The sequence below is a fragment of the Aotus nancymaae genome, unplaced genomic scaffold (assembly GCF_030222135.1).
Source record: "Aotus nancymaae isolate 86718 unplaced genomic scaffold, 86718_ANA_hifiasm-v0.15.2.pri h1tg000014l, whole genome shotgun sequence".
Taxonomy (NCBI): domain Eukaryota; kingdom Metazoa; phylum Chordata; class Mammalia; order Primates; family Aotidae; genus Aotus; species Aotus nancymaae.
Genome location: NW_026988425.1, coordinates 32,453,314 through 32,472,865, shown reverse-complemented (window position 1 = coordinate 32,472,865; position 19,552 = coordinate 32,453,314). Strand labels below are relative to the sequence as shown.

General features: G+C 39.5%; 1 long non-coding RNA gene across 1 annotated transcript in view; it reads left to right on the top strand.

The window, feature by feature from the left end:
* Positions 1-18,914, top strand: part of LOC135274773 (uncharacterized) — a 59,482-nt gene extending 40,568 nt beyond the window's left edge. Inside the window, exon 3 of the long non-coding RNA XR_010342524.1 lies at positions 15,640-18,914. This is a non-coding gene — a long non-coding RNA (uncharacterized LOC135274773). The remainder of the gene's footprint in view (positions 1-15,639) is intronic.
* The last annotated feature ends 638 nt before the right edge of the window (positions 18,915-19,552 follow it).

Below are 19,552 nucleotides of genomic sequence, written 5' to 3'. Positions count from 1 at the left end.
TCTTTCAAACAACAGTAGGTATGATTGAATTGAGAATGACAAACCAGCCTCAACTAAGCAAGTGGATGGGGAGATGGACTCCATGTAATTCTCTTAGAAAAACTTAGACTGTATGTGAGGCCGAAGGAACCTCCAAATTTTCCATTACCCAAGTTGCATTTTTCCTGCAGACTCTTGATATATTTGTTTCCTATTACTGTGCAAAAGGAATTACCACAAACCCGCCATTACAGAGAGAGTCCATCATTACAGAGGCGGACCAACATTGTGGAAACAGTTCTAACTACACCCATATAAACAGCACTGCAGGGAAGTTCACATGGCAGCTGGGCGGAGCCCACAGCAGCTCAGTGAAGCCTCTGCAGGCTGAGAGTGACTAGGCTGCCGCCTTGTGGGCAGGGCAGCCCTGAAGAAAAAAAGGCAGCAGCACAGTGGAAACTCATAAAGCCTTAACTCCCTGGGACAGAACACCTGGGAAAAAAAAAAGAGGTTTATGAGTCCTGCTGCTGCAGACTTAAATGTACTGGCCCAGCAGCTCTGAATGAACAATGGGGCTCACAGCTCAGCACCTGAGATAATATAAAGGACAGACTGATTCCTCAAGCAGCTCCCTGACCCCCATATATACAAAGAGTCACCTCATAAAGGAGAGCTCAGACTGACATTTGGCAGGTATCCTTCTGGGACAAAGCAGAAGAAGAAATTGGTAGCAACCTTTACTGTTCTGCAGCTGTGGCAAATGATCCCCAGGCAAGCAGAGCCTGGAGTGGACCTCAGCAGTCCTACAGCAGAGAGGCCAGAGAGTTAAAAGGAAAACTAAGAAACAGAAACAACTTCATCAACAACAAACAGGACGTCCACTCAGAAACCCAATCAGAAAGTTAACAACTACAAAGCCAACAGGTGGATAAATTCACAAAGATGGGAAGAAACCAGCACAAAAAGGATGAAAACACCCGAAACCAGAACACCTCTCCTCCTACAAGGGATCACAACTCCTCACCAGCAAGGGAACAATACTGAATGGAGAATGAGTGTGATGAAATGACAGAATCAGCCTTCAGAAAGTAGGTAATAAGAAACTTCCGTGAGATAAAAGAACATGTTCTAACCCAATGCAAAGAAACTAAGAATCTTGAAAAAAGATTTGACGAAACGCTGACAAGAATGGACAACTTAGAGAGGAATATAAGGGAATTGATGGAGCTGAAAAACACAACACGAGAACTTCGTGAAGCATGCACAAGTTTCAACAGCCGAATTCACCAAGCAGAACAAAGTATATAAGAGGTTGAAGATCAACTCAATGAAATAAAATGAGAAGAGAAGATTAGAGAAAACAGGGTAAAAAGGAATGAACAAAGTCGACAGAAATATGGGACTATATGAAAAGACCTAATCTACGTTTGATAGGTATACCTGAATGTGACAAAGAGAATGAATCCAAGCTGGAAAATACTCTTCAGGATATTATCCAGGAAAACTTCCCCAACCTAGCAAGGCAGGCCAATATTCAAGTACAGGAAATACAGAGAACACCACAAAGATATTCCTCAAGAAGAGCAACCCCAAGGCACATAATCATCAGATTCACCAGGGTGGAAATGAAGGAGAAAATGCTAAGGGCAGCCAGAGAGAAAGGTCGGGTTACCCACAAAGGGAAGCCCATCAGACCAACAGCAGATCTCTGAGCAGAAACCCTACAAGCCAGAAGAGACTGGGGGCCAATATTCAACATCCTTAAAGAAAAGAACTTTCAACCCAGAATTTCATATCCAGCCAAACTAAGCTTCATAAGTGGAGGAAAAATAAAATCCTTTGTGAACAAGCAAGTACTCAGAGATTTCATCACCAGCAGACCTGCTTTACAAGTAAGCTCCTGAAAGAGGCACTACACATAGAAAAGAACAACCAGTACCAGCCACTACAAAAACATACGAAATGGTAATGGTAAAGAGCATCAACACAATGAAGAATCTGCATCAACCAACGGGCAAAATAGCCAGCTAGCATCAAAATGGCAGGATCAAATTCACACATAACAATATTAACCCTAAACGTAAATGGACTAAGTTCCCCAATCAAAAGACACAGACTGGCAAATTGGATAAAAAGCCAAAACCCATCAGTGTGCTGTATCCAGGAAACCCATCTCACATGCAAGGATACACAAAGGCTCAAAATAAAGGGATGGAGGAAGATTTACCAAGCAAATGGAGAGCAAAAAAAAGCAGGAGTTGCAATTCTCATCTCTGATAAAATAGACTTTAAAGCAACAAAGATAAAAAGAGACAAAGAAGGACATTACATAATGGTAAAAGGATCAATGCAACAAGAAGAGCTAACAATCCTAAATATATATGCACCTGATACAGGAGCACCCAGATACATAGGGCAAGTTCTTAATGACTTACGAAGAGACTTGGACTCCTAAACAATAATAGTGGGAGATTTCAACACACCATTGTCAATATTAGACAGATCAACGAGACAGAAAATTAACAAGGATATCCAGGACTTGAACTCGGACCTGGAACAAGCAAACCTAATAGACATCTACAGAACTCTCCACCCCAAATCCACAGAATATACATTCTTCTCAGCACCACATCACACCTACTCTAAAATTGACCACATAATTGGAAGTAAATCACTCCTCAGCAAATGCAAAAGAACGGAAACCATAACAAACTGTCTCTCAGACCACAGTGCAATCAAGTTAGAACTCAGAATCCAGAAACCAACCCAGAACTGCACAGCTTCATGGAAAATGAACAACTTTCTCTTCAATGTTGACTGGATAAACAATGAAATGAAGGCAGAAATAAAGATGTTCTTCAAAACCAGTAAGAATGAAGACACCACATACCAGAATCTCTGGGACACATTTAAAGCAGTCTCTAGAGGAAAATATATAACAACAAGTGCCCACATGAGAAGCAAGGAGAGATCTAAAATTGACACCCTATCGTCAAAATTGAAAGAGCTAGAGGAGCAAGATCAAAAAAACTCAAAACTTAGCAGAAGACAAGAAATAACTAAGATCAGAGCAGAATTGAAGGAGATAGAGACACAAAAAGCCCTTCAAAAAATCCATAAATCCGGATCCAAGATGGCCACTTAAGAGGAAGTCGGGATTGCAGCTCCGAGAGAAGGCGCAGAGGGTGAGTGGACGCTGCATTTCCAGACGGACTTTTACTGCCCACAGACCAGGAGATTCACAGGAGGAAAAGCGCCACGGGTCTCCAGCGCCGCTGGTTTGAGCGGAGTGGCCGCTCAGCCTACGCCCTGAAGCGGGGGGCAGTGGCTTCTTGCGCAGAGCGAGAGAGACAGAGTTCCCTCTGAGCCAGAAAGGGGAGCTGAAGCAGGGAGCCAAGCCAGGAGACCCCCGGGCAAGGGAGTGCCACGAATCTCAGAGCCGCTGCTTCGGCTGACGCAGCGGCACACAGGGCAGCGGATTTTAATTGCGCGGAGAAGCTCCCCGCATTCCCAGCGCCGCTGGTTGGACCGGAGCAGCCGCTCGGCCTGCACGGGGGGCAGTGAGCAGCGGCTCCTTGAACAAAGTGAACGAGACTGTGTCCCCTCTGGGTCAGCAAGGGGAACTGTGGCAAGGAGGCAAGCCAAGAGATTACAGGACAAAGAGGGCCCCTCTGGAAACACGGCTGAACCCGGGACGGTTCAGCTCTGTGGGGGAGGGGCGTCCTCCATCGGGAAACACCCTACAGTTCCGGGGGCAATTTTCCGTAACCAAGACAACCCGCCACTACAGAGACTCCGTCACTACAGGGGCGGGCCAGCATAGCGGAAGCAGTTCTAACTACACTCACAGGACTGCAGGGAAGCTCACACGGAAGCTGGGCGGAGCCCACAACAGCTCAGCGAAGCCTCTGCAGGCTGAGTGTGACTAGACTGCCACCTTGTGGGCAGGGAAAACGGTAGCAACACAGCTGAAAAACATAAAGTGCTAAACCCCTGGGCCAGAACACCTGGGGAGAAGAAAAGGGGGTTTATGAGTTCAGCTGCTGCAGACTTAAAATTACCAAAATCAGAAAGACAGCAACTACAAAGTCAATAGGCGGATAAATCCACAAAGATGGGAAGAAACCAGCGCAAAAAGGATGAAAACACCCAAAACCAGAACACCTCTCCCCCTACAAGGCAGCATAACTCCTCACCAGCACGGGAACAAGACTGGATGGAGAATGAGTGTGATGAAATGACAGAATCAGCTTTCAGAAAATGGATAATAAGAAACTTCTGTGAGCTAAAAGAACATGTTCTAACCCAATGCAAAGAAACTAAGAACCTTGAAAAAAGACTTGACGAAATGCTAACGAGAATGGACAACTTAGAGAGGAATATGAATGAATTGATGGAGATGAAAAACACAACACGAGAACTTCGCGAAGCATGTACAAGTTTCAACAGCAGAATTGACCAAGCAGAAGAAAGGATATCAGAAGTTGAAGATCAACTCAATGAAATAAAACGAGAAGGGAAGATTAGAGAAAACAAGGTAAAAAGGAATGAACAGAGTCAACAAGAAATATGGGACTACGTGAAAAGACCTAATCTACGTTTGATAGGTGTACCTGAATGTGACGAAGAGAATGCATCCAAGCTGGAAAATACTCTTCAGGATATTATCCAGGAAAACTTCCCCAACCTAGCAAGGCAGGCCAAGATTCAAGTCCAAGAAATACAGAGAACACCACAAAGATATTCCTCTAGAAGAGCAACCCCAAGGCACATAATCATCAGATTCACCAGGGTTGAAATGAAGGAGAAAATACTAAGGGCAGCCAGAGAGAAAGGTCGGGTTACCCACAAAGGGAAACCCATCAGACTCACAGCACATCTCTCAGCAGAAACCCTACAGGCCAGAAGAGAGTGGGGGCCGACATTCAACATCCTTAAAGAAAAGAACTTTCAACCCAGAATTTCACATCCAGCCAAACTAAGCTTCATAAGTGAAGGAAAAATAAAATCCTTTGTGAACAAGCAAGTACTCACAGATTTCATCACCACCAGACCAGCTTTACAAGAGCTCCTGAAGGAGACACTACACATAGAAAAAAACAACCAGCACCAGTCACTACAAAAACGCACGAAATGGTAAAGAGCAGCAACACAATGAAGAATCTCCATCAACCAATGGGCAAAACAGTCAGCTAGCATCAAAATGACAGGACCAAACTCACACATAACAATATTAACCCTAAATGTAAATGGACTAAATGCCCCAATCAAAAGACACAGACTGGCAAATTGGATAAAAAGCCAAAACCCATCAGTGTGCTGTATCCAGGAAACCCACCTCACATGCAAGGATACACAAAGGCTCAAAATAAAGGGATGGAGGAAGATTTACCAAGCAAATGGAGAGCAAAAAAAAGCAGGAGTTGCAATTCTCATCTCTGATAAAATAGACTTTAAAGCAACAAAGATCAAAAGAGACAAAGAAGGACATTACATAATGGTAAAAGGATCAATACAACAAGAAGAGCTAACGATCCTAAATATATATGCACCTAATACAGGAGCACCCAGATACATAAGGCAAGTTCTTAAAGACTTACAAAGAGACATAGACTCCCACACATTAATACTGGGAGACTTCAACACACCGTTGTCAATATTAGACAGATCAACGAGACAGAAAATTAATAAGGATATCCAGGACTTGAACTCAGACCTGGAACAAGCAAACCTAATAGACATTTACAGAACTCTCCAGCCCAAATCCAGAGAATATACATTCTTCTCAGCACCACATCACACCTACTCTAAAATTGACCACATAATTGGAAGTAAATCACTCCTCAGCAAATGCAAAAGAACAGAAACCATAACAGTCTCTCAGACCACAGTGCAATCAAGTTAGAACTCAGAATTCAGAAGCCAACCCAGAACCACACGTCCTCATGGAAATTGAACAACTTTCTCCTGAATGTTGACTGGATAAACACTGAAATGAAGGCAGAAATAAAGATGTTCTTCGAAACCAACGAGAATGAAGACACCACATACCAGAATCTCTGGGACACATTTAAAGCAGTCTCTAGAGGAAAATATATAGCAATAAGTGCCCACATGAGAAGAAAGGAGAGAACTAAAATTGACACCCTATCATCAAAATTGAAAGAGCTAGAGGAGCAAGATCAAAAAAACTCAAAACCTAGCAGAAGACAAGAAATAACTAAGATCAAAGCAGAATTGAAGGAGATAGAGACACGAAAAACCCTACAAAAAATCAATAAATCCAGGAGCTGGTTTTTTGAAAAGATCAACAAAATAGACAGACCACTAGCCAAACTAATAAAAAAGAAAAGAGAGAATAACCAAATAGATGCAATAAAAAATGATAAAGGGGATATCACCACAGATTCCACAGAAATTCAAACCATCATCAGAGATTATTACAAACAACTCTATGCACATAAATTAGAAAACCTGGAAGAAATGGATAAATTCCTGGACAGTAGTCTCCTCCCATGCCTAAACCAGGAAGAAGTCGAAACCCTGAATAGACCAATAACAAGGTCTGAAGTCGAGGCAGCAATTAAGAGCCTACCACCCAAAAAAAGCCCAGGCCCAGATGGTCTCACAGCCGAATTCTACCAGACATACAAAGAGGAACTGGTACCATTCCTACTGAAACTCTTCCAAATAATCCAAAAAGAGGGAATCCTTCCCAAATCATTTTATGAGACCAACATCATCCTAATACCAAAACCTGGCAGAGACTCAACAAGAAAAGAAAACTACAGGCCAATATCCATGATGAACATAGATGCAAAAATCTTCAATAAAATACTGGCAAGCCAATTACAACAGCACATCAAAAAGCTTATCCACCATGATCAAGTAGGATTCATCCCGGGGATGCAAGGCTGGTTCAATATACGCAAGTCTATAAATGTCATTCACCACATAAACAGAACCAAAGACAAAAACCACATGATTATCTCAATTGATGCAGAGAAGGCCTTCGACAAAATTCAACAGCCCTTTATGCTACAAACCCTCAATAAACTAGGTATCGATGGAACGTATCTCAAAATAATAAAAGCTATTTATGACAAACCGACAGCCAATATCATACTGAATGGGCAAAAACTGGAAGCATTCCCTTTGAAATCTGGCACTAGACAAGGATGCCCTCTCTCACCACTCCTATTCAATATAGTACTGGAAGTTCTAGCCAGAGCAATCAGGCAAGAAAAAGAAATAAAGGGTATTCAATTAGGAAAGGAGGAAGTCAAATTGTCTCTATTTGCAGAGGACATGATTGTATATCTAGAAGACCCTATCACCTCAGCCCAAAATCTCCTGAAACTGATAAGCAACTTCAGCAAAGTCTCAGGATACAAAATCAATGTGCAAAAATCACAAGCATTCCTATACACCAATAACAGACTTAAAGAGAGCCAAATCAAGAATGAACTGCCATTCACAATTGCTACAAAGAGAATAAAATACCTAGGAATACAACTAACAAGGAACATAAAGGACCTCTTCAAGGAGAACTACAAATCACTGCTCAACGAAATAAGAGAGGACACAAACAGATGGAGAAACATTCCGTGTTCATGGTTAGGAAGAATTAATATCGTGAAAATGGCCATACTGCCCAAAGTAATTTACAGATTCAACGCTATCCCCATCAAGCCACCAATGACCTTCCTCACAGAACTGGAAAAAACCACCTTAAACTTCATATGGAACCAAAAGAGAGCCCGCATAGCCAAGTCAATTCTAAGCAGAAAGAACAAAGCAGGAGGCATCACACTACCAGACATCAAACTATACTACAAGGCTACAGTAATCAAAACAGCATGGTACTGGTACCAAAACAGAGATATAGACCAATGGAACAGAACAGAGACATCGGAGGCGACACAACATATCTACAACCACCTGATCTTTGACAAACCTGAAAAAAACAATCAATGGGGAAAGGATTCCATGTTCAATAAGTGGTGTTGGGAAAACTGGCTAGCCATATGCAGAAAGCAGAAACTGGAACCCTTCCTGACACCTTACACTAAAATTGACTCCAGATGGATTAAAGACATAAACATAAGACGTAACACCATAAAAACACTAGAAGGAAACCTAGGCAAAACCATTCAGGACATAGGCGTAGGCAAGGACTTTATGACCAAAACACCAAAAGCATTGGCAACAAAAGCCAAAATAGACAAATGGGACCTAATCAAACTCCACAGCTTTTGCACGGCAAAAGAAACAGTCAATAGAGTGAATCGGCATCCAACAGAATGGGAAAAAATTTTTGCAGCCTACCCGTCTGACAAAGGGCTGATATCCAGAATTTACAATGAACTAAAAAAGATTTACAAGAAAAAAACAAACAAGCCCATTCAAAAATGGGCGAAGGATATGAACAGATACTTTACAAAAGAAGACATACATGAGGCCAACAAACATATGAAAAAATGCTCATCATCACTGGTCATTAGAGAAATGCAAATCAAAACTACATTGAGATACCATCTCACGCCAGTTAGAATGGCGATCATTAAAAAATCTGGAGACAACAGGTGCTGGAGAGGATGTGGAGAAATAGGAACACTTTTACACTGTTGGTGGGAGTGTAAATTAGTTCAACCACTGTGGAAAACAGTGTGGCGATTCCTCAAGGACCTAGAAATAGAAATTCCATTTGACCCAGCAATCCCATTACTGGGCATATATCCAAAGGATTATAAATCGTTCTACCATAAGGACACATGCACACGAATGTTCATTGCAGCACAGTTTACAATAGCAAAGACCTGGAACCAGCCCAAATGCCCATCGATGATAGACTGGACAGGAAAAATGTGGCACATATACACCATGAAATATTATGCAACCATTAAAAAGGAGGAGTTCACATCCTTCGTAGGGACATGGATGAACCTGGAAAACATCATTCTCAGCAAACTGACACAAGAACACAAAATCAAACACCACATGTTCTCACTCATAGGCGGGTGTTGAACAAGGAGAACACATGGACACAGGGAGGGGAGCACTATACACGGGGGTCTGTTGGGGGGAGGGGGGATAGTGGGGGGGTGGGGAGTTGGGGAGGGATAGCATGGGGAGAAATGCCAGATATAGGTGAAGGGGAGGGAGGCAGCAAATCATACTGCCAGGTGTGCACCTGTGCAACAACCTTGCATGTTCTTCACATGTACCCCAAAACCTAAAATGCAATAAAAAAAAAAAAAAAATCCATAAATCCAGGAGCTGGTGTTTTGAAAAGATCAACAAAATAGACAGACCACTAGCCAGATTAATAAAAAAGAAAAGAGAGAATAACTAAATAGATGCAATAAAAAATGATAAAGGGGATACCACCACAGATGTCACAGAAATTGAAACCATCATCAGAGATTATTACAAACAACTCTATGCACATAAACTAGAAAACCAGGAAGAAATGGATAAATTCCTGGACAGTTGCCTCCTCCCAAGCCTAAACCAGGAAGAAGTCGAAACCCTGAATAGACCAATAACAAGGTCTGAAGTCGAGGCAGCAATTAAGAGCCTACCACCCAAAAAAAGCCCAGGTCCAGATGGGTTCACAGCCAAATTCTACCAGACATATGAAGAGGAGCTGGTACCATTCCTTCTGAAACTATTCCAAATAATCCAAAAAGAGGGAATCCTTCCCAAATCATTTTATGAGACCAACATCATCCTGATACCAAAACCCGGCAGAGACTCAACAAGAAAAGAAAACTACAGGCCAATATCCATGATGAAGATAGATGCAAAAATCTTCAATAAAATACTGGCATGCCGATTGCAACAGCACATCAAAAAGCTTATCCACCATGATCAAGTAGGATTCATCCCGGGGATGCAAGGCTTGTTCAACATACGCAAGTCTATTAATGTAATTCACCACATAAACAGAACCAAAGACAAAAAACACATGATTATCTCAATTGATGCAGAGAAGGCTTTCGACAAAATTCAACAGCCCTTTATGCTAAAAACCCTCAATGAACTAGGTATCGACAGAACATATCTCAAATTAATAAAAGCTCTTTATGAGAAACCAAAATGCAATATCATACTGAATGGGCAAAAACTGGAAGCATTCCCTTTGAAATCTGGCACTAGACAAGGATGCCCTCTGTCACCACTCCTATTAAATATAGTTTTAGAAGCTCTAGCCAGAGCAATCAGGCAAGAAAAAGAAATAAAAAGTATTCAATTAGGAAAGTAGGAAGTCAAATTATCTCTATTTGCACACAACATGATTTTATATCTACAAGAATCCATCATCTCAGCCCAAAATCTCCTGAAACTGAGACGCAACTTCAGCAAAGTCTCAGGATACAGAATCAATGTGCAAAAATCACAAGCATTCCTATAGACCAATAACAGACTTAAAGAGAGCCAAATCAAGAACAAACCTCCATTCACAATTGCTACAAAGAGAATAAAATACCTAGGAATACAACTAACAAGGAACATAAAGGACCTCTTCAAGGAGAAATACAAACCACTGCTCAATGAAATAAGAGAGGACACAAACAGATAGAGAAACATTCCATGTTCATGGTCAGGAAGAATCAATATCGTGAAAATGGCCATACTGCCCAAAGTAATTTACAGATTCAACGCTATCCCCATCAAGCTACCAATGACCTTCTTCACAGAACTGGAAAAAACCACCTTAAACTTCATATGGAACCAAAAGAGAGCTGGCATAGTCAAGTCAATTCTAAGCAAAAAGAACAAAGCAGGAGGCATCACACTACCAGACATCAAACTCTACTACAAGGCTACAGTAATCAAAACAGCATGGTACTGGTACCAAAACAGAGATATAGACCAATGGAACAGAACAGAGGCCTCGGAGGCAACACAACATATCTACAACCATCCGATCTTTGACAAACCTGAAAAAAACAAGCAATGGGGAAAGGATTCCCTGTTTAATAAGTGGTGTTGGGAAAACTGGCTAGCCATATGCAGAAAGCAGAAACTGGACCCCTTCCTGACACCTTACACTAAAATTGACTCCAGATGGATTAAAGACTTAAACATAAGACCTAACACCATAAAAACCCTAGAAGAAAACCTAGGGAAAACCATTCAGGACATAGGTGTAGGCAAGGACTTCATGACCAAAACACCAAAAGCATTGGCAACAAAAGCCAAAATAGACAAATGGGACCTAATCAAACTCCACAGCTTCTGCACAGCAAAGAAACAGTCATTAGAGTGAATCGGCAACCAACAGAATGGGAAAAAATTTTTGCAGCCTACCTATCTGACAAAGGGCTGATATCCAGAATTTACAACGAACTAAAACAGATTTACAAGAAAAAACCAAACAAGCCCATTCAAAAGTGGGCGAAGGATATGAACAGATACTTTACAAAAGAAGACATACATGAGGCCAACAAGCATATGAAAAAATGCTCATCATCACTGGTCATTAGCGAAATGCAGATCAAAACTACATTGAGATACCGTCTCACGCCAGTTAGAACGGCAATCATTAAAAAATCTGGAGACAGCAGAGGATGTGGAGAAATAGGAACACTTTTACACTGTGGGTGGGAGTATAAATTAGTTCAACCATTGTGGAAGACAGTGTGGCGATTCCTCAAGGACCTAGAAATAGAAATTCCATTTGACCCAGCAATCCCATTACTGGGTATATATCCAAAGGATTATAAATCGTTCTACTTATAAGGACACATGCACACGAATGTTCATTGCAGCACAGTTTACAATAGCAAAGACCTGGAACCAACCCAAATGCCCATCGATGATAGACTGGACAGGGAAAATGTGGCACATATACACCATGGAATATTATGCAGCCATCAAAAGCAATGAGTTCACATCCTTTGTAGGGACATGGATGAACCTGGAAACCATCATTCTCAGCAAACTGAAACAAGAACACAAAATCAAACACCACATGTTCTCACTCATAGATGTGTGTTGAACAATGGGAACACCCGGACACAGGGAGGGGAGCACTATACACTGGGGTCTGTTGGGGGGACATGGGGGGGACAGCGGGGGGTGGGGAGTTGGGGAGAGATAGCATGGGGAGAAATGCCACATATAGGTGAAGGGGAGGAAGGCAGCAAATCACACTGCCACGTATGCACCTATGCCACAGTCTTGCATGTTTTTCACATGTACCCCAAAACCTAAAATGCAATAAAGAAGGAAACCCAGTAAACATGAAACCAACAAAGGAGCACAATAATATGCTAGTAACCAATCCCAGATAAATGAACAACTATGAATTGCCTGAAAAATAATTTAAAATAATAATTTTGAAGTTCAACAAACTACAGGAAAACACGCATAGACAACTAAGTGAAATCTGAAAAACAAACCATGAACAAAATTATAAGTTCAATAAAGATAAATTATTTTTTTAAAATTCTGAAGCTGAGAATACAATGAATGAATTAAAGAAGGCAATAGAGTATGTCAACAGCAAGCTTCATCAAGCAGAAGGAAGAGTCTGTGAAGTTAAAGACAGATCATTTGAAAATATCCAGTCAGGGGAGAAAAAAGAATGAAAAGGAATAAAGAAAACCTATGAGATTTATTGGACACCATCAGGAGAGCTAATATTTGCATTGTAATATACCAGAAGGAAGGGAGAGAGAGAAAGGAGCACAAGCTTATTTAAAGAAACAATGGCTGAAAAGTTTCTAAATGTGGGGGAAATATGGACATTTAGGTAAATGAAGTTCAAAAGTCTACAATTAGAGTCAACCCAAGAAAGACTTCACAAAGACATTATAATAAACCATCAAAATTAAAAACAGAAAATTATGAAAGCAGCAAGATAAAAGGATTTTCTCACATAAAAGAGAACCACCCTAAGACTATGACCTAATTTCTCAGTAGAAACTTTGCAAGCCTGGATGGTGTGAGGTGATATAGCCTAAGTGCTGAAAGAAAAAAAAAAAAAAAAAAAAAAAATGAACTGTCAACTAAGAATACTTTACCCAGCAAACTGTTTTTAAAAATGAAGGAAAGAAAAAGACTTTCCTAGGCAAAGTTGAGAGAGCTCATCACCACTAAAGCTAACAAGAAATGCTAAAGGGAGGTTTTCAAGTTGAAATAAAAGGGTACTAATTAAGATATGCGAGTATAAAACTCACTGGTAAAAGTAAGTATATAGTCAAATTTGGAATATTCTAATACAAGTTGAATATCCCTTATCCAAAATGCTTGGGATCAAAAGTGTTTTAAGATTTCAGATTTTGGAATATTTGTGTATACAGAATAAGATATCTTAAGGATAGGACCCAAGTCTAAACACACAATTCATTTTTGTTTCACAGATACCTTTACATGTAGCCTATAGGTAATTTAATAAAATATTTTAAATAATTTTGTGCATGAAACAAAGCTTGTATACATTGAATCACTCAGAAAGTAAAGGTGTCACTCCCTCAGCCACCTATGTAGATAATCTGTGGGTGGTTGTCACTGTCATCATTCCTGACTCTCAATTTATATGCTACCTTAAGCAATCATTTTCTTATGTTTATTCACACATCAGTGCTTAACAGTAAAAAATGTGACATACCATTAAAATAGTAAAAAAAATAATAATAATATGTTCTGGGTAGCTAAGCATAGTGGCATCACCAAAATATCTACATCAGCTCTTCAACATAGCAATAACAAACAATAGCAGGCTTTTTTTCTCCACTACAATGCTGTGTTTTGATTAAAAGGTTAACCACCTTGGGGACCCTGAATAAACTGTGTTGTGCACCTGCATTTTGATTGTCACCCATTACCTGAGGTCAGGTGTGGAATTTTCCACTTGTGGGGTCAAATTGGTGCTCAGAAACTTTGCAGTTTCAGCATTTTGGAATTCAGATGTTTAGATTAGGAATGCACAACCTATGCTGTAATGATGATTTATAAATTATTTATAATTCTGGTATAAGATTAAAAACAAAAAATATTAACAGTAAGTACAGCTACAATAATTCATTTGTAGGTAGAGAAATGGGATATAAATTGTGACATTAAAAACATGAAGGAGGGTAAAAGTGTAGAGTTTTATACATTATTGAAGTTAAGCTGTTATCAACTTAAAATAAGCTATTATAAGCCAGGATGTTACATGTAAGCCTCCTGGTAATTACAAAGCAAAAACCTACAGTAGATATACAAAAGAAAACAGAAAGGAATCAAAAGATAACACTATAGAAAATCATCATATCACAAAGGAAGACAGCAAGACAGGAAGAAAGGAGCAAAGGATCTGAAAAACAGCCAGAAAACAGTGATCAAAATGATAATAATAAGTCTTTATTTGTCAATAATTACCTTGAATATAAATGGATTAAAATCTCCCTTTTACTACCATTCTGGAATTTGGGTTTTTTTGTAAAGAATTCTTGAACCCAAGAACCTGGCAATCTAGACTTTAAAGACTCAAACCAGAATTTGATATGCAGAGAGATAGGAAAGTCAACATTTAAACAAAAAGAAAAATAATTAACCACCATGGCATGTATGTACCTATGCAACAATCCTGCAGGATGCAGGATGTGCACATGTACCCCAAATCCCAAAGTACAGTTAAAAAAAAAAGTCAAGAAAAATTGATGTACTTCAAGGGCACCACTTGGGGGAAATCTAACTTCCAATTGGACCCTCTACATTTGTTTTTCAGCTAATAAAACCCAAAGTGCTTTGCCAAGACTAGTTCACCTGCCAGACATTCTCAAGTGGTGGAAGAGTTAATTAAAATTAAAGGGCATGCAAAGCCTGATGTTTTCCTGCATATTTTTCTTACCATAGACACTTCAAAAAACAAAAACAAAAATAAAAAATAATTACGAAAAGCTATCACAGTACAATTTGCTGAGTCACTGAATTAAGGTTTTTTTAATAGACCTATTTATTTCCAAGGACTGTTGATTTTTTTTTTTTTTTTTTTTTTTTTTTTTTTTTTTTGAGACGGAGTTTCACTTCGCTCTTGTTACCTAGGCTGGAGTGCAATGGCGCGATCTCGGCTCCCTGCAACCTCCACCTCCTGGGTTCAGGCAATTCTCCTGCCTCAGCCTCCTGAGTAGCTGGGATTACAGGCACGCACCACCATGCCCAGCTAATTTTTTGTATTTTTAGTAGAGACGAGGTTTCACCATGTTGACCAGGATGGTCTCGATTTCTTGACCTTGTGATCCACCCACCTCGGCCTCCCAAAGTGCTGGGATTACAGGCGTAAGCCACCACGCCCGGCCCTGGACTGTTGATTTTTAATAGAGAAGTTACTATTTGAATTCAAGTGGAGTTTTTTGGTCCATATATATGTATTCGAGCCTAAGGCTATGTCAAATAGCAGTCAGTTGTATGTCAAACACAAAGAAATTGTAAAAAGGAACACAACGTTTAAGGAAATCTTGAGCTTTATCAGAGCTCTTAAGTTGAAGAAATCATGTGCTGAAGATACTGCAGAAGGGTTTAAACTTGGGAAAAAGATGCAGATGTCATCCTGGACCCTCTACTTAGTAGCAGTATGGGCTGGTCACTTAATGTTTTTTATTTTTAATTCTACCATGTGGGAAATGAGGATAAAAATGTACTATATGTCCTTGCGTCCCTCAGGTCATTGTTGAGAGACAAAATGAGATCATGTCTGGAAAAATACTTCTAAATTATCAACTGCCTTTCTACAGAAGAGGATGGCCAAAGAAGGATGCACTCTTTCTCTGGAATTATGCCAGAGGTCTTAAAATGCTAAGAAATGAAATCATCTTTATTCTCCTAAAAGACTCAGGTTTTTGACAAGTAACTCATAAAATTAATGCTCCACTGAAAGTAAAATCTAATTTGAGGAGTATCAGCATTTAGAAGACCCTTGGAGGCCAGGGGTGTTTTCTCTTTCACAATGCTGTGAACAACATTCACTCCTGGAAAACACTCCAGTATCTTACATCTTTAGGCTGAGGGGATTTTTTTTCTTTTGGTTTAAATGTTGCCTTTCCTATCTCTCTATCAATTTTTTTCTCCTGCCCAAATCACAGGCTTGGTAGTAACCATCATGTTTACTGCTGTTCCTTCACATGTGATGCTCTGAGCCTTCTGAGTACCAGAATTTTATTAAATAGAGCTACTAACACCATCAAGATGGAATTCTGCCAGATCTGAATCATAGAATAACACCAGAATTGACTTCAGAAATCATCTTCTCTAATTATTTGCAAGATTTTTAAACAGCACATGCCTTTGTAAAATGAAATCATCGGTGGAACACTGTATATAAAATAAAATTAATAAAAACTACTATGACTGAAGAGGTGAAACTCTAACATATTACACAGTCTCCTTGGGTTTTTTTTTTTTTTTTTTTTTTGGCAGCTATTAAGGTTCCACTGAACCATTTGAAAACTACTCCATATACTCCCCCTTTCCAGTGCTTCAGTCCCTTCTGTAATAACCACCACTGGATTGCTCAGTCTTTCAACATTTTCAGTGGTGCTTATCCTCCCAAGAAAGGCCATTTTAATTTTGGACACCTTTAACTATTTGGACAACCATTCTTGTATTTTGACAGTCTCCTTGTCGCTTCTATTTACTGTTACAAGAACAGAACTAGACTGTGCTCTATTCCATGTAAGTATTGGAGTCAATGATCATATTCCCCCACAAACTTATTTTTTTTTACAAACTAAATATCCCCTGATTTTTTCAACTTTCTCACAGTGTTAGAATACGTGGGCCTGATCTCTTTGTTCTAATTTCTTTCCTTTGAACTTGCTTCACTTTGTCAATGTCAGTTTTAGTTTGTGTGCCTAGAACTGTAAAAAGTAATCCCTGTGTGGACTGTAATCATGAACTCTTTCACTTTGAACATTCTACCTCTGTTAATTTGATTTGGGGACAACTTGTTGGAGCTTAGCCAACTAAATCCCCAATATAATTCTTGAATATGCTACTGCAGAACCACATCTCCCATATTACAAACTTTTAAAATTGTTTTAGTGACTTCATGTGGTCATTTTCCTTTGCTGTGGCTTATAAAGTCACATGGTTCTATTAGAAAGATTTCTAGGTTTCTTGTCATATCAGAATCTGGTTTGTTGGATTTGGCAAATCAATGCCTGTGTATTTGTTCACTTTTTATTCTGTCAATCACAAACATGCCATCTGCTTGCTAATTTCCCATAGATCTTTATTGATATATATTTTGTTGGGAAAGAATTTGTTAATCATTTTAGTCCAGACTATGTAATCATGACTGTTCATTTATATCTGACATAAAGAACTTTCCCACTATAGAATTTTTGAGATTTGGTGAGGGCTAACTAGAAGGCTGAAAGGATAGGAAAGCTGCTGGTTTTATTTGGTAACACACGAATAGTCCTGTAAGTGTGTAATTTCAAAAATCTACCCCCAAAGAAGGGATTATATCTACTGTTAAATAGATGAAGTTTTAAGCATCAGAAGATCAGTCTGAATTTTCATTATTCCCTAGGAATTTTCTCAACTTTGTGGGTTTCAGCAAGGTACTTTGCCTTCCTTGAACATATTTTCATGTGGTTTTATAATATTTATTCAACATTATTTTCCGTTAGTTCTCTAATTTTAATTGTTGGTAACCATTTCAGTGTGTAGCTATTACATGGTGCAGAACTGATTTATCCATGTTAGTGTCTGAGGAGACCATGACCCATTTTATTTGCTGCGTGGTCAACCTTGGTATTCATGGCAGGTTTTCTGAATACTTCTGATGTAGTCTATAAGCACATGTAATTCTGAAAACACATTCCCATTCAGTAAGACTTATACAGGATGGTAAGCCCAACATGGCAAAAGGTTTCTAAAAAATTCCATAAACATTAAGCATATTTATGTCATAGCATTAAGTTTGGTCAATTTGAAACTTACTGTATTGTAGTATAAGAGGCATTTTGTTTGCTTGTGTTTACTTTCCCAGGAGTAAATGCGTTTTGGTTAACCACAATGGCAAACTTAGTCAAGACATTTATGTCAACAAATCCTACTGCTTAACAAAGTCACATTCTTAGTTTCTGGGACAGCAGACTGGATTCTAAGTAATAAGGTGTTTATAAGGTATGCTGTAAATATGGGACTATAAACATGTCTACTTTTCTGTTAAACCTGCTGCTGTGCATGAGGTACAATAAGCTCTCTTTTCAGTTTTATGGTGGCCAGTATGTTGGCTTGCCAGTCTTGATTGCTGTTGATTCTACTGTTCCCAAAGCCTCCTGCCAAGCTCTTGACCCAAGTCACGCTCCCTGGTGATGTCATAATGCTACTAAGAATTTGCTCATTCACTGTACCTGCAGGGATGCCCCAAGAGTCACATACCTTCCCTGTTAGTCACACACTCCTTGGAGAATAACACCTTGAAATGAGCAGGACCTCTCCTTCCCCTGATTTCAAAGCCATTACATTTTCAGAATTCTCATGAGTTTGTAGATGTAGTAAGATGACTATTACCTTTATGGAAATTTTTTTTTCTCTCAAAAAAATAACAGTATTAATTTTGTGCTGACTAAAAAAAAATTTTCTCTGCATTCATAAGCAAAATTTATTTCAATTAAATACATATTTATAAAACACAGTGCCTGGTATTTGAGATCATCACCATTGTTATGGATGCCAAATATCTGGAGGAAAGAAGAGAAATTGGTCATAGATCTGAAAATTTAAGTTACATGATGTTGAATACAGCTATTTGGAAAAATCTTATTAATTTTAGATTCTTTAAATTTTGCCCAAATATTAGGCATTTATATAGATATAGCTTACATATTGCCTTACTTTACAATTTAATTCCCCCCACCAAATTGCTCAAACCATACTGCTCCAAAGATTCTATGAGTTAGACCAAATATAAAAACAAAAACAAAAAACCTCAACAAAAATTATTTAAGGCTGGGCTCAGTGGCGAATGCCCTTAATACTAGCACTTGGGGAAGCCAAGGTGGGAATATCTATTGAGCCCATGAGTTCAAGACCAACCTGGGCAATATAGTGAGACCCCCATCTCTAAAAAAATAAAAAGCTCACCAGGGCCAGGTGAGTTTTTTTTTATTATTATTAATTACAGGTTGATGCCTATAATCCCAGCACTTTGGGAGACCAAGACAGGAGAATCCCTTGAGCTCAGGGTCTTGATACCAGCCTGAGCTACATAGTGAGATCCTGTTCCTACAAATAATTTTTTTTAATTAGCTCAGCATGGGGGCATGCATCTGTAGCACCACCTACTTGGGAGGCTAAGGCAGGAGGATTGCCTGAGCCCAGGAGTTTGAGACTGCAGTGAGCCATGATCATACTGCTACACTCCAGCCTAATGAGAGAGTGAGACTCTGCCTCAACTGAAAAAAGAAAAATAGCCAGGCATGGTGGTAGGTGCTTGTTGTCCCAGCTACTCGGGCGGCTGAGGCAGGAAGATTGCTTGATCCCAGGAGGTCAAGGCTGCAGTGAGCTGTGATTGCACCACTGCACTCAAGTCTGGATGACAGAACAAATCTCTATCTCAGAAAAG